Consider the following 12,220-nt stretch of genomic DNA (forward strand, 5'->3'; position numbering starts at 1 on the left):
TTTACAGCTTTGCTTTCAGTCCTTTCCATCCACCCTTCCATCCTTCATAGCTTTGGTTTTGATCCATCCTATCTTCCTCTCCTCCTGCCAGGAGCCTGGGCCACAGAGGTGGTAAGCTAAACAGTGAGTTAAAGCAGCCACCAGTGCCAGGTACTCCTCTTCCCGGGAAAGGCAGAAGCAGAGAGACTGGGAGGATTCCTCACATAGTTTGTTAACTATTACACCATTACGCGTTGCTAAACCAGGGCTAGAGAGGTCTGTCCTGCAGCTACGAAAAGTTGATGGAGCAAGGAGCTCTGCCTAAGGGAGCAACTCTCATGCTGGCCAGCAACATGCAGAGGCTGCTCCTCAGCAGCTTCTCCATCTCGCTCCCATTTAGTCAGCATTTTGTATCTCAGCTAACAGCATCGCCTTTTCTTCCCTTCCCTGGTCTGTGGCGTGTCTCCTCGCTGACGTTCTGACCTTCATTGCAGCGAGGAGCCATCCAGCAAAAGCCTCTTGACTTGTGACACATCAAGGCAGGCTGTATTCCAAAAAGACCTTAAAAATCATTTATAAATGTCACAAGACAATGTGCACTAAAGGAGTGATAACAGTCAAAATGTAATGCAAATTGGCAGCTGCACGAATGCTACTCTCTTGGCAAATGCTCTTTGTTACTAATATACTACATTTAAGTATCATATGAGAAAACAGGCTGTTAGACTAATCTTCTGAAACCACAAGAGACTGGTGATAGTCTATTTCTCATCTGACCCACAGTTATAAGAATTTTCCTCAAATAAAAGGAAAAATAAAAATAAAAAAAAGAGAGAAGGCACATCAAAAAGTTTACCTATACCCTTTGATGAGCAACCTTATCTGGATCCTAGCAAGGAAGTGGCCAAACTTTATGAAATAAATAAATTACACTTCTTTTATTCACTTAATCATATTGATAAAAGCAGTTTTTACAATGAGCCTCTCTATCTTTTTGTAGTTCAAAATGTATATGCTTAGGGATAGTGACAATCATGTAATCCACAAAGTCTTTCTATTATTATATTTATTAGGCTTTTTTGCATTTATTCCTCATGGAATAGGAGCTTTTGCTACTGCTAGAACATGGGCAAGCAGTGTGGAAATTTATTTTTATGTCTCATTAATATTTTCTTACCTGATGTATAATATTCATTTCACATTAGTCTTGTCTGGCAGTCAGATGCATCTAATATTAGCCTTTTTTGTTCTACACAGTAATTCAATTTAGAGTAATTCAATGTATGATATAATTGAAAACTGCAGCTCATTAATTTCTAAACACTCTTTGTATTTCAGACTACACCTGCTCCTTTGGCACATCCTCTATTTTGAATCCATCCACTTCTTCCTGAATAAGCTATGTTGCTATGATACATGTGCTGTCACAGTTTCTTTCTTCAACACACTTCCAGTCCATAATCATACTTATTTAGCGTAAATAAGACTAAGAGTGCAAAGTCTCCTAATTCTTCCTTAATTATCACTTAATTCAGCCCCATGAATCAAGGAGAAAACAATTTTTAACCTGAAGGAATACTAGAGTTGTGACATGGACATTCTTGCAAAATTTATAATGGTGAATACCTGCTTATGGAACACGTCTCTGCAGAAAAATTACAAAATGTGTGTAATCAGTCATCACGGTCCATCAGCACTCCTTGCAGACCCCGATTACCAGTCTTCTAGGTGCATGTGTGTCCATGGGCATAGGTGCACCGGCGCTGTGGGTCAAGGTCTATATTCATCTTATACAATGCAATTAGGTAGACTCAGAAAATGAAATAGGCTGATCATCCTTCAAATGAGTCTCTCATGTAGGCTCCCACTATCCTTGCATAAATCTCTATTTAAATCAGGACTGATTTGAAACCTACAATGAGTGAAAGCAGAGTGGCATTATACTCTGCTCCCAAAGTCAAATTATCAGTTATTATCAAATTATCAGTTTACTGCCACCCATAAAATCTTCTAATCCCCGATCACATTCTCAAAAAAGGCTCGTTTTACATTCTGTTGACCAGTGTTCCAATTTTCTCATTTCTCCTTTTCCATACATGGTTCATCTTCCCTATTTATTCCCTCTTAGTTTCCTAATTAACATTTTAAAATGCCTCTGCTATGAAAATTTTCATGTAAGGGTAGGAAGCAACCCATTTCCCTAGAGGAAGCTATAATTGTTAAAAATTCTTACTTGAGATGGGCACTCAAGAAACCACTGTCTCAAATGGTCAAACCCAGCATCTTTGAAACAAATTTAAATAACATCTTCATTTGAAAGCAGAATCATTTTGAATGATTCAAAATGGGGATGGCAGTGCAACTCCTCATCATAAATTTGGGCTACACAGATTTTTTTACCTTTTTGGGGAGAGGCAGGCATTGGCATGTGGACAGGTTATACAACTTCTGGTACACAGGAGGGAATTTGAGTTGTTTTTTCTTTTGTTTTGTTTTTGTTTTTCCCAGCAATTCTGTGGTTTCTTGCAATATAACATATAGTCGATGTCTATTTTCAGTTGAAATACACTAGTTCTGGGTCCCAATCAGTAACTGAAAGATCTGACATTCGGGATTTCAGAGGCGTATGATCTTTGGACAGAAGCTTTTATTTTGAATTTAGGGCACATTGAAGCTGAAAGACTAAGTCTGGGGTATGGTTCCATTTCTTAAAGTCATTGGCGATGAACAAATTGTTAATCCAGCACAACTGCTTTTTTCTTAGTCACGTTTTTCATCTCATCTTACAGAGCAATTCTGTACCATCATGAGCACCACCAACTAGCACTTTAAGTGACACTGCTCAAGATTTCTAACACTGAAGTTGTTTGGATTTTCAACAATAAAAATAGCCCAAGAGAATTAACCCATAAGGCCAATAAAAAAAACCAATATATTATCCTGTAAGCTCTCAGCATTATCAATTTGCTGAGCAGCGAGTCTGCCTTGCGAACTCCAGTGTGTGACAAAGGTGATTGGCAGCTTCCAGGCACCAGGCTGCAGCGCTGCGACAAATGCTAGCAAGGATTTGGAGACTGGAGTGAATGAGAAGCTGTCACTTAAGAGACTGAGCACTTCAAATTCTGTGAGAGGTAACAACACGCAATACTTTCTGCAATTTTTGTGCATTCGTATTAAACACATCGTTACTCTAATCATCAGCCAATTCACAGAAATGCCTGAATGCAAATTCACTATCATTAACTTTGGTAAATGCTTCAAGACATTTCCAGCAATGTAAAATCATCAGAAATCTTCAACCAATAAACTATTTGATACATGATATAAAGCATAGAGCTTTTAAAATATTTCACCATTACATGCAAAAATGGAAATTGTGAATACAGCCTTTCCTATTTTCACAGTATTCCTCCACTCTTCTTAGGAAGGGGGAAAGCTGGTTGCCTCTAAGTGCTACTAATCTAATACACAAATTGGAAATCATAAAAAAAAATTTACTAAATCAAATACATATATGAATAAGATTTAATAGAGGACATTATACTTTGTGATACTAGCTCTAATGTTCCTTAGGCAAACTGTTTCAAACTGCTTAAGCTCTAACCAAATGCAGTAATAATCCCCACTAAAAAGCAATACAGTCTAAGAGCATTATACTATGAACTTCACCATTAGAAACACATCATCCTGTAGTTACCTTAGAAGTTGTGTGGATGTGAGGAATATCAATACTAAGATGATGAGGATTAGAGCAACAACTGTTCATCAACTGAGAATCAGATTTTTCAACTTGATGATTCTTACCTTGCTTAAACATTAGGACTGTAAGAACAGTAAATGCCAGAAGCGACACTGTTTCTAACTGCTGATGCCATGCAGAAAAAAAGGTTAAATATGGAAAAGTTTAATGTTCTAAAAGTTAATGATCAAAGGAAGACTTTGCAAAACTGTCAAGAGTTGCTGTCTTTGCTGATGATGAATGTGACAGGTTTGAAGTAATAAGAGCAAGCAGTTTATTGAGCTTAGTAACAAAACTGCTCTCCTTACTTCGTTCAAATTCAGAAACAAAAAACATTCGGCTGGAGACTAAAACTAAACATGAGAAGTTTTATCTGAAAATATCTTTTTTCTTGTGAAAAAACAAGGGCTGGAACACATCCGCTTCTGCAGCAATAACCCCACGATAAATGGTTGTTCTTTTTTGCTTTCACAGTCTAATACTTCATTTAGGCACCTCTAACTACTTCTCTTTCTGCTACCACTTCTAAAACAAGCATTTCGCTCTTCATGGGTCTTAAGGGTTTGGTAACCACTTATGAATGGGCAATTATTAGTGGAGCAGATGTGCCTGCCTATCAAGGGATTCTCTAACTGAACAGGGGGCAACACACCAGATCGCAACAGCTCCATGTCCTTTTCATCTCTGTACAGAAGCCAAATGACATGTATTTGTACTTGTGAGCACGTAAACAGTGACCAATGGAAAATGCTCTTCTCCCCCCATCTAAATCTGCCCCCTCCCCGCAAACAGTAAGTAGAAGGAGGAGCTTGTCTGAATAATGATAGAGTAAGTGGAGAAAATTCCTGGTAGTCAGACTCTCTTAGCACAGATTTACACAGGCTACACAGAGCTGCAAAGGGTAAAGAACAAAAGACATCGGATATTAGTTCACAGCCAAAGGTGCTACCAGCTCTGCTTCCTGCAGCCCTGGTTTTTCCTTGGGCCTCTCATGTTCAACTACTGACCAGACCTGACCCTGCCTAGTTTATGAGATTAGACACAATCGTAGCCCAAGGTGATTATCACCAGCTATATAGTGTCACATTATAAAGTCTAAGTGAGGTAAGAAACTTGTAAATAACAAAATTATCCTTTTACAGGGCTCTTAATTCAACAGTCCAGCCTGTTTCCTGTAGAAGTGATTAGTAATAGAAAATAATTAGGAGATGCCAGATGGGAGGAGGAGTTAAAAAAAAAAAAAAAGAAAAAAGACCCAAAACTCACACAGCTAAGGAAAGAGAACAACAAGCGAGGGAGCTGCCAGCTAGCAACCCACCGCAGTCCCTCACCGTCCAGGAAGCTCTTTGCATAAGCAATAAATGACAATCACATACCTGCTTTAGAGGCTGCTCTGAAAAAGACCTACCTTTTCCTTTCTGTGGCCACTGCATGGATTATTCAGTTGTGAGAAGGCATAAAAAGTCAAGGGAAACCACAGTTTAAAAAAAAAAAAAATCAAAAGAAAAAAGTTTATTTTGTCCTTATATATGGCTATGATGCTTCCCCACTATACATCTAGGCAGCCTTTTTGGAAACCCCAAGTATAAAGCCCATAGGGAAGGTAAGGAGCAGACTCCTACAGCGTGTTAGGACTGAAGCCATGACAGCTCTCCATTGCTCATCAGGAGTTGAGCTGGACCTCTGTATTTCTGTCCCACCAACTAAGGTCCACCAGGATGGGAAAAAAATCTCTCTCCCTCTGAAGAGTGCCCAAAGAAAGCTATCCTCTTTGGGTCTTTGAGAGCTAAGGGAGATTCCTTCCTCCCTCCCTGCGATCCTTGCGCTAGCCTATCCCAGTCAAAAAGGAAGGAAACCTCTGCCAGCACACATAAGAGAAGATAACATTACATGGTATACTTTTTGAAGGGCGTTAAAAATATAACCAGATCCAAACCTCCAAGCATTAGAAACTCTGGAAAGAACTGCTGGTGAGGGCGTCACACTGACTTACCTCACAATACTAAGAAACACAGGGAAAGAATAATAGCTTATTCATTGCTAATGGTTTCATTTTATCAGTAACAACACAACCAGTATTCTTCAGATTTAATTGCACAGCAACTGTACTGCTTTACAGCCTTTTTAATAGTTATGTACACTATTGATTTCACAAAGGCTCGATCAGGCACAGGGCATACACTCAGGGTAATTACTCCCCACGCTTTTGCTGGTCTGTGAGTCCAATAGACCAGACTCCCCTGATTTCACACAGCAGCTGCCTGTCTCGGTATAATTAAACACCGGCCTTTCTGAAGACTCTATCTTTGGGTATACATCTCACATGCCAGATCATAGAAGAGCCACACTTACAGGAAAAAGCAGAAAGTAACGTGAAAAGTCATCTCAGCAAGCAGTCAGTGACTTGTATCAGTGTCAACAGGCTGAAGCAGGACGCTGATCCTCAACTGTGCTTACCTACAAAACGGGGGAAACCTGTCTACAGAAATAGCATCGTGATGGGAGGCACACCGTGCATCTGAAATGCAACCTGACCTAAGCCACCCCCCACCGTCTGAAGTTTGTGGAGACTTACTTGTTTTGAACCTTGTAATACCAGCAATATACAATCAGGCTACCAACACAAGCATGTGACTTTCATTTCACAGTAATCCCACACATTATTGTGTGAGCATTAAATTAATGTGCTTTGGAGGCGCGCGCGCACACACACACACGGAGGCAGGCAGATAAGGTCCTACTGGGCTAGCTGGGATGCCATTTGTAACCTGGAGGAACTAATATAGCACAGCTGAGAACCGACCAGAGCTGGCAAGGAAAGAAGAACAAATAATTTGGCCTGGGAAAAACAGGAGAGTTATGGGACCGTGTTTAGCACTGGAGCTGAGCTACATGTCCAGTGAGAAACCCTTAAATCTGGCTTGCTAGTGTATCCTTTATAAACACAAGATACCAACAAGAGAAAAAACTAGATATCCTGTGACCTGGGGATTAAATTAGCAAAGTTTATGCTTCATTTGGAAGCTCTGAATCTTAAAGCAAGATCAGTTTATATAATCTTTTTTGTGTATCAATTTTACTGCCACACTGAACATAAATAAGGGCTTAGGTTACTCTCAGTGATTATGAGCAGAAATAGCACCGCGCAGTTTGGAGAAAAGAATTTTCTTTGTGCTGAAGCCTGCACACTGGACAGCACGTGCTATTAGTTCACCTTTCTCAGGTCTTAATAAACATATAGTTAAAAACGTATGTGCTTATAAAAAGGCATCAGAACCATTTGCAGTCTTAGTTTGAACTGGATGTGCCATATATAATGACATATATGGCACTAGATCCCTACCACCATAAATGCTAATGGACAGAAAGGGAAGATGAAGAAGACTGAGGCTGGGACAACCTCTGCAGAGTATGATGTTGCTGATGCACCGGAGCAGCTACCTTGAAAGAAAAAGTACTTTACCTACAGAAAGCTTGTCTTTCATCCTGCTAGGAACTTTCTTGGTATTGACAAAATTGGTTGTGCTTTGAAGTCTGCTGAAAGATGGGCTAAACCCAGAAGAAATAAATAGAAGTTTTTGCCTTCCACAGAGTTATGTTTTATTTATAAATTACATTAAACATACAGAGTGATTGTCATGGACACCCGCGCAGGGACTGGAAAGGAACATTTGTGAGAAAAGAGTTGACAATCTCCTCAAGTTAACCCATAGGATTCTTCAGTGCTCACTCTCCCATGTCTTTAAATGTACTTTAAGGTAAACATCTTTTAGTTATACTTTTAAAAATATTATTGCTTTATTGCTGCCCTTGTTATAGGTACAGCTTGTTTAGAGTTTTATACATTAAACACCCATCTTTTCTAATAAAATTGAGTAAATGGAAATATACAACTTCCAGCATCAAGACTGCTTCACTCTCAAAGCACACTTTCCTTCCAATTATTAAGACCACGTCTTCATTTTCGTTCCTATCGGTCTCAGAATTGGCATTACAAGGCTCCAAACAGTGGTGTTCAAAGCTGTCTTCCTCCATCACAGACCTTGCTAAGGGGGCTTATGCTTCTTCAACAGCCTACTGTAACTCCCTCGGCTGCATTTTCTGATGTCCTTTCACTGAAGATAAAATAAGATTTGGTGAAAAAAGGTTTAAAGCAGATCTTACTAACAGATCTGACTGAGAGCAAAAGTAGAAAATCAGTAGTGTCATTAATGAAAATATCAGCGTCAACTCAAGGTTGGAAAGTGAGACTGGTCCCTCTGCAAACACCCGTAAGTATGACCCTTGGTTTTGTATGTGGAGGCTGTTATGAATACATTAGAAATGTACACAGAGATTGCAATTAACTTTGTGATCTGGATTATCTTCAGAGACAGGCTTAAAAGCCTGTTTCCTACTAAAATGACACAGATTTACATTTACAGATCTCCTTGCACAGGGTTGCAAGAAATCAGCCTTCATTACTATGGAGGAAAAAAAAGGTATCACCACTAAGGTCATTAAAAATAGAACAAAAGAGTGCTTTTGTTGGGTGACTGCTGCCACAAGCCTTCTCTCAATTCTTTCTGTCTGTAGGAATTGAACTGAATATAGTACAGTCTAGAAGGGGTCTTTAATTGATATGCAGCCACTGAAGTTTCTTGAAGAAATAGCACTTATCACCAAAGTAAACATTAATAAATGTGATTCAGTTGCTATCCTAACATTAACCTCAGCATTTCATTCTGAAAGATAGGATAACTCATAACCGATTATTTAATTTTCTCATAACAAATATTAAATCTTGACTAAATCAGTCATACAACTTCTTACATTCATATCTCAAAAGCACGTCAAAATGAAAATAAATTCATGCTTTGCAGGGCTTTCAAGAAAGACTGATATATGTATCTAGGTATTTATTAATTTCTGAGAGCTACCATTTTTATAAGGTATTTAACTCAATCAAGTCATCTGCTCCAAGGCCATAATTATCTTTAAGAGTGGAGAATATACAGAGATCCATCAGTATTCAAGGCACAGGAGGAATAGTAAATCTTGTGATACTGGGTATTATTTCCACTTCCACACTAGGCCATACAGACTGAATCCACATGGGAAGCCCTCTTTCAAATGAATCTTAGCCCTCTTTTTAACACACAGACCACGATGGCTGCAAAATTGAGTTCTGAACAATCTGCAGACTGTTTTGGGAACCAGCATTACCTTTTTAGCACAACAGCTAAAATATCTATTCAGGGCATTCGAGCATGACAAGCACTCTCCTGTTTTCAACTTGCACTCCTCCAGTTATCTCTGACTATTTGTTAATTCTTTCATAGGTTATGAAAATAATAAATCATTAACCAGGAATTTTAATTTTAATTTTTAATATATACTTGTATATGGTGAGCAGTCATATTCCTTCTCATAATCAGTGAAGCACATGCTGCGCAGTGGATTATATTCTCATGCTTTTCCTATTAAAAACTGCATCTTAAATCACACCACAATATGGTCTCTTGCAGGGCTCAGGAGTATTGTGATTTGTGTCCTACAATCCTCATCTAACGAATGCATAATTTTTATCTTTTCATCTTTTACAGTCTTTAAATCCTTCCCCTTTACTAAGGCTCATTTTTAAATGTATTGCATATGACAAGTCACCCAACACATGCTGAATTCTTCTACTATAAATTAATTGCTGGAAAGAGTGGGGAACAAATAAAGTATTACTAGTGCATGCTGGGAGGCATCTAACAAATCTGTTGCATTCTCTTCTACTGCCCCACACCAAATTCAAGGCTAGATGAATTAGTATTTCATTCTCAACTTTGAGGTGCGTTCTCTGGCTGCCCAATTTCCTCCACTTGACTTTATGGAAGAAAGGGAAACTACATTTCCACCAGCTGTTCCCAAGCCTGAGTCTGTGTGTCTCTCCTTTCCTTCTTCTGAAAGATTTATCTTTCATTCACCACCCACTCAGGATTCAGCAACAGTCGTAGGCACAAAGTTTAGATTCGGATCTGAACAGCATCAGAGCCTGCAAATCTGGGAATATGTTTTGGCTCGGGATGATCCATGTTCAAGATCCAGACTTCTTCCTCTCTTTATGGAACAGGAAGCATACAGTGTAGGGAGAAGCTGTGTGGCTACAGTATAAAACTGATAAAGATGTATTAATTGCCAAATACGGTACCCTGCAGAAATTTTCATCCTCACCATGGGGTTAACGGGCTAATGTTGTAGCACACAGATTTTGCTGTTTGGATCATAAGACAATGTTTTTTTTTCTTCTGGATTTTGGGCAATTTTCTTTGCGCTCTGTGTTAGAATTGCCATATCAATTCAGTGATATTCTCTCTGTATTGGACAACAGGAATCACTCTGCCATTCCTCCCACCAAAGAGAAAGAAAAACTACTTGATCTATTTATAACTGTCCAATAAGAAATCTTCCTTGTATCATGGTTAAATGGTTCATAATAAGGTAAATACTATGTTATCATTAATTGAAGTTTTCAAGTAAATTTCAATAAGAAGCAGGAGCCTACACAAAAAGGGTAAAATGACCTTCTGAGCAATTTGGTAGAGGATATGTATATTTTCCTTATTGTACTATTATTATTTTACCAAAGAAAGCTTATAACCTAGCAACAAGATTGGGTCTTCTGTTTAAGTGTTTGAGTGGAGATTTAACCGCTCCTCTGTTCCTTGTGCTAGCATGTTATCTTTTTATATTGGGTAGGTTTTTAAAAAAGCCAGAGAAATATTTCCTGTCGTCCAGTACTCATGCTTTAAATGCAAATTATTTGTCAAACAAGTATATATATATATATATATATATATATATATATATAATGATTTCAATGTGGTTTTTATATTAAATTAACACCAGATGTGATTCAGTCACCCGCCTGCAGAGTCCTCCAGCCAGTTGGTTACGTCCACCCCACTGAACCTGAAACAGTTCTCCCAGGCTGTCAAGGTGACAGCTTTAGTGAGTGTGCAAGTAGTCAAGTCCCACAGATGGTGGTGGGAGATGCTTGGGAAAGCCCTCTGAGGTCTCCTCTCCCCACCGCTCCTGCATTGCACATAGCCACCCCTCGCCACGAGACATTCAGCGAGGCCACCATGACATCTCTCCTCCTTCCCATGCTCCCCACATCCTGTGACTTACAGAGGAGGAAGAAAGGATTTGGCAAGCCCTTAGCTGGTCACTGGGGCTTGTTCCAAATGCTGAGGTTGCTACTGTGATCAGGTGTTGGTCATGGGGCTGAATGCTTTATTCCCCTTGGAGATTTGCTGGGTGAAGCGACACTCAGGACACCCTGTGTCATCTTGCAGCAAAGGCCCTAAGAGGTATAAAAGCAGCGAAGATGTCACCTCTGCACCACTCCACAGTAAAAAGGATCACACCGTGCCTTCCCAGCGCAGCCACTGGTAGTAATCCCAACTGGATAATGACTTGAAAATTAAATTGAAATCTCCACATTTACCTGTACTCTAATGTCTGTGTACCTCACTGTGTCCATGTCAACATGGTTCCAACACAAATAAAGAGAAAAGGCTCAAAAGCTGGGCTTCAGGCCAGTAAATGGCCTCAGTTCAACAAATGGTTCAACAGTTCACTGCTGTTGAACTACGTTGCAGATGAAGCCACTTTGGTTGCTTGTAAGTTATGGACAAACTGGACGGGATGTTGCAATTACATGACTAACCTCTCTAAAGGTTTTTTACCTAAAATTTCAACGTGTGAGAAATATTTAATAGTTCTTGAGCTATTTCATGAAAAACGTTTCAATAGGCATACCCTCTTGATGAGTCTGACATAATCTATGGAAAAAACATCATTCTTCAATAATAATCATTAAAATCCCTTTACTGTGAAAACTTTTTCATCAGTCTGAAAAATGTTGTGACACAACAGAGTTCTGCTGTCATTTGAAAGATGCTAAATGCAGGAAGAGTTAATTTTACCAAAGAAATCCAAAGCGGTGACTTCCGGAACTCTTACAGAAGATTTTTAACCAGGCTTTGCATTATAATGAACTCTCTGGGATAACATGCAAAAAAATCCTTTTGAAAAGTCAGTGGCTGTCAGGAACTGTAACTGATAACTCACCCCTCTACTACTGGTACCTAACAGGCAAAAAACTGGATATTTAACATGGTCAGCTAGCATCAATATCCCCAGCAATATTTCTTTTGTCAAAATGATGTGATAACAGTGAAGATTCATACTTTAAGCTAAGTTGGGTGCTTCATCTCTCAGCAAAATCAGTGCAGGATGACAGACTGCTGGAGAAGGATTTGAAGGACCAAAGCTACGAGCTTCCTCTCTCTGCGGACTCTGTATGGAGCTTAGTTTCACTATAATAGTCATGTATGTTGGAAATTGTCAGTGTGACCTTTCCTCCACCTCAAGAAAAACTGAAGTCACAGACATAATTCTGATTAGAAAGACAACAGATGATCCCAACTAAGGTTAGCATTTCTTCTAAGCACTATAAGCATATTAGAT

At 39.2% G+C, this 12,220-nt stretch overlaps 1 protein-coding gene across 1 annotated transcript in view; it reads right to left on the reverse strand.

Moving 5' to 3' along the window:
* The window catches only part of CHN1 (chimerin 1), a 105,099-nt gene that overhangs the window by 39,595 nt on the left and 53,284 nt on the right, over positions 1–12,220 (reverse strand). The gene's annotated exons all lie outside the window — the stretch shown is intronic.

Source organism: Numenius arquata, chromosome 3, assembly GCF_964106895.1.
Source record: "Numenius arquata chromosome 3, bNumArq3.hap1.1, whole genome shotgun sequence".
NCBI lineage: Eukaryota > Metazoa > Chordata > Aves > Charadriiformes > Scolopacidae > Numenius > Numenius arquata.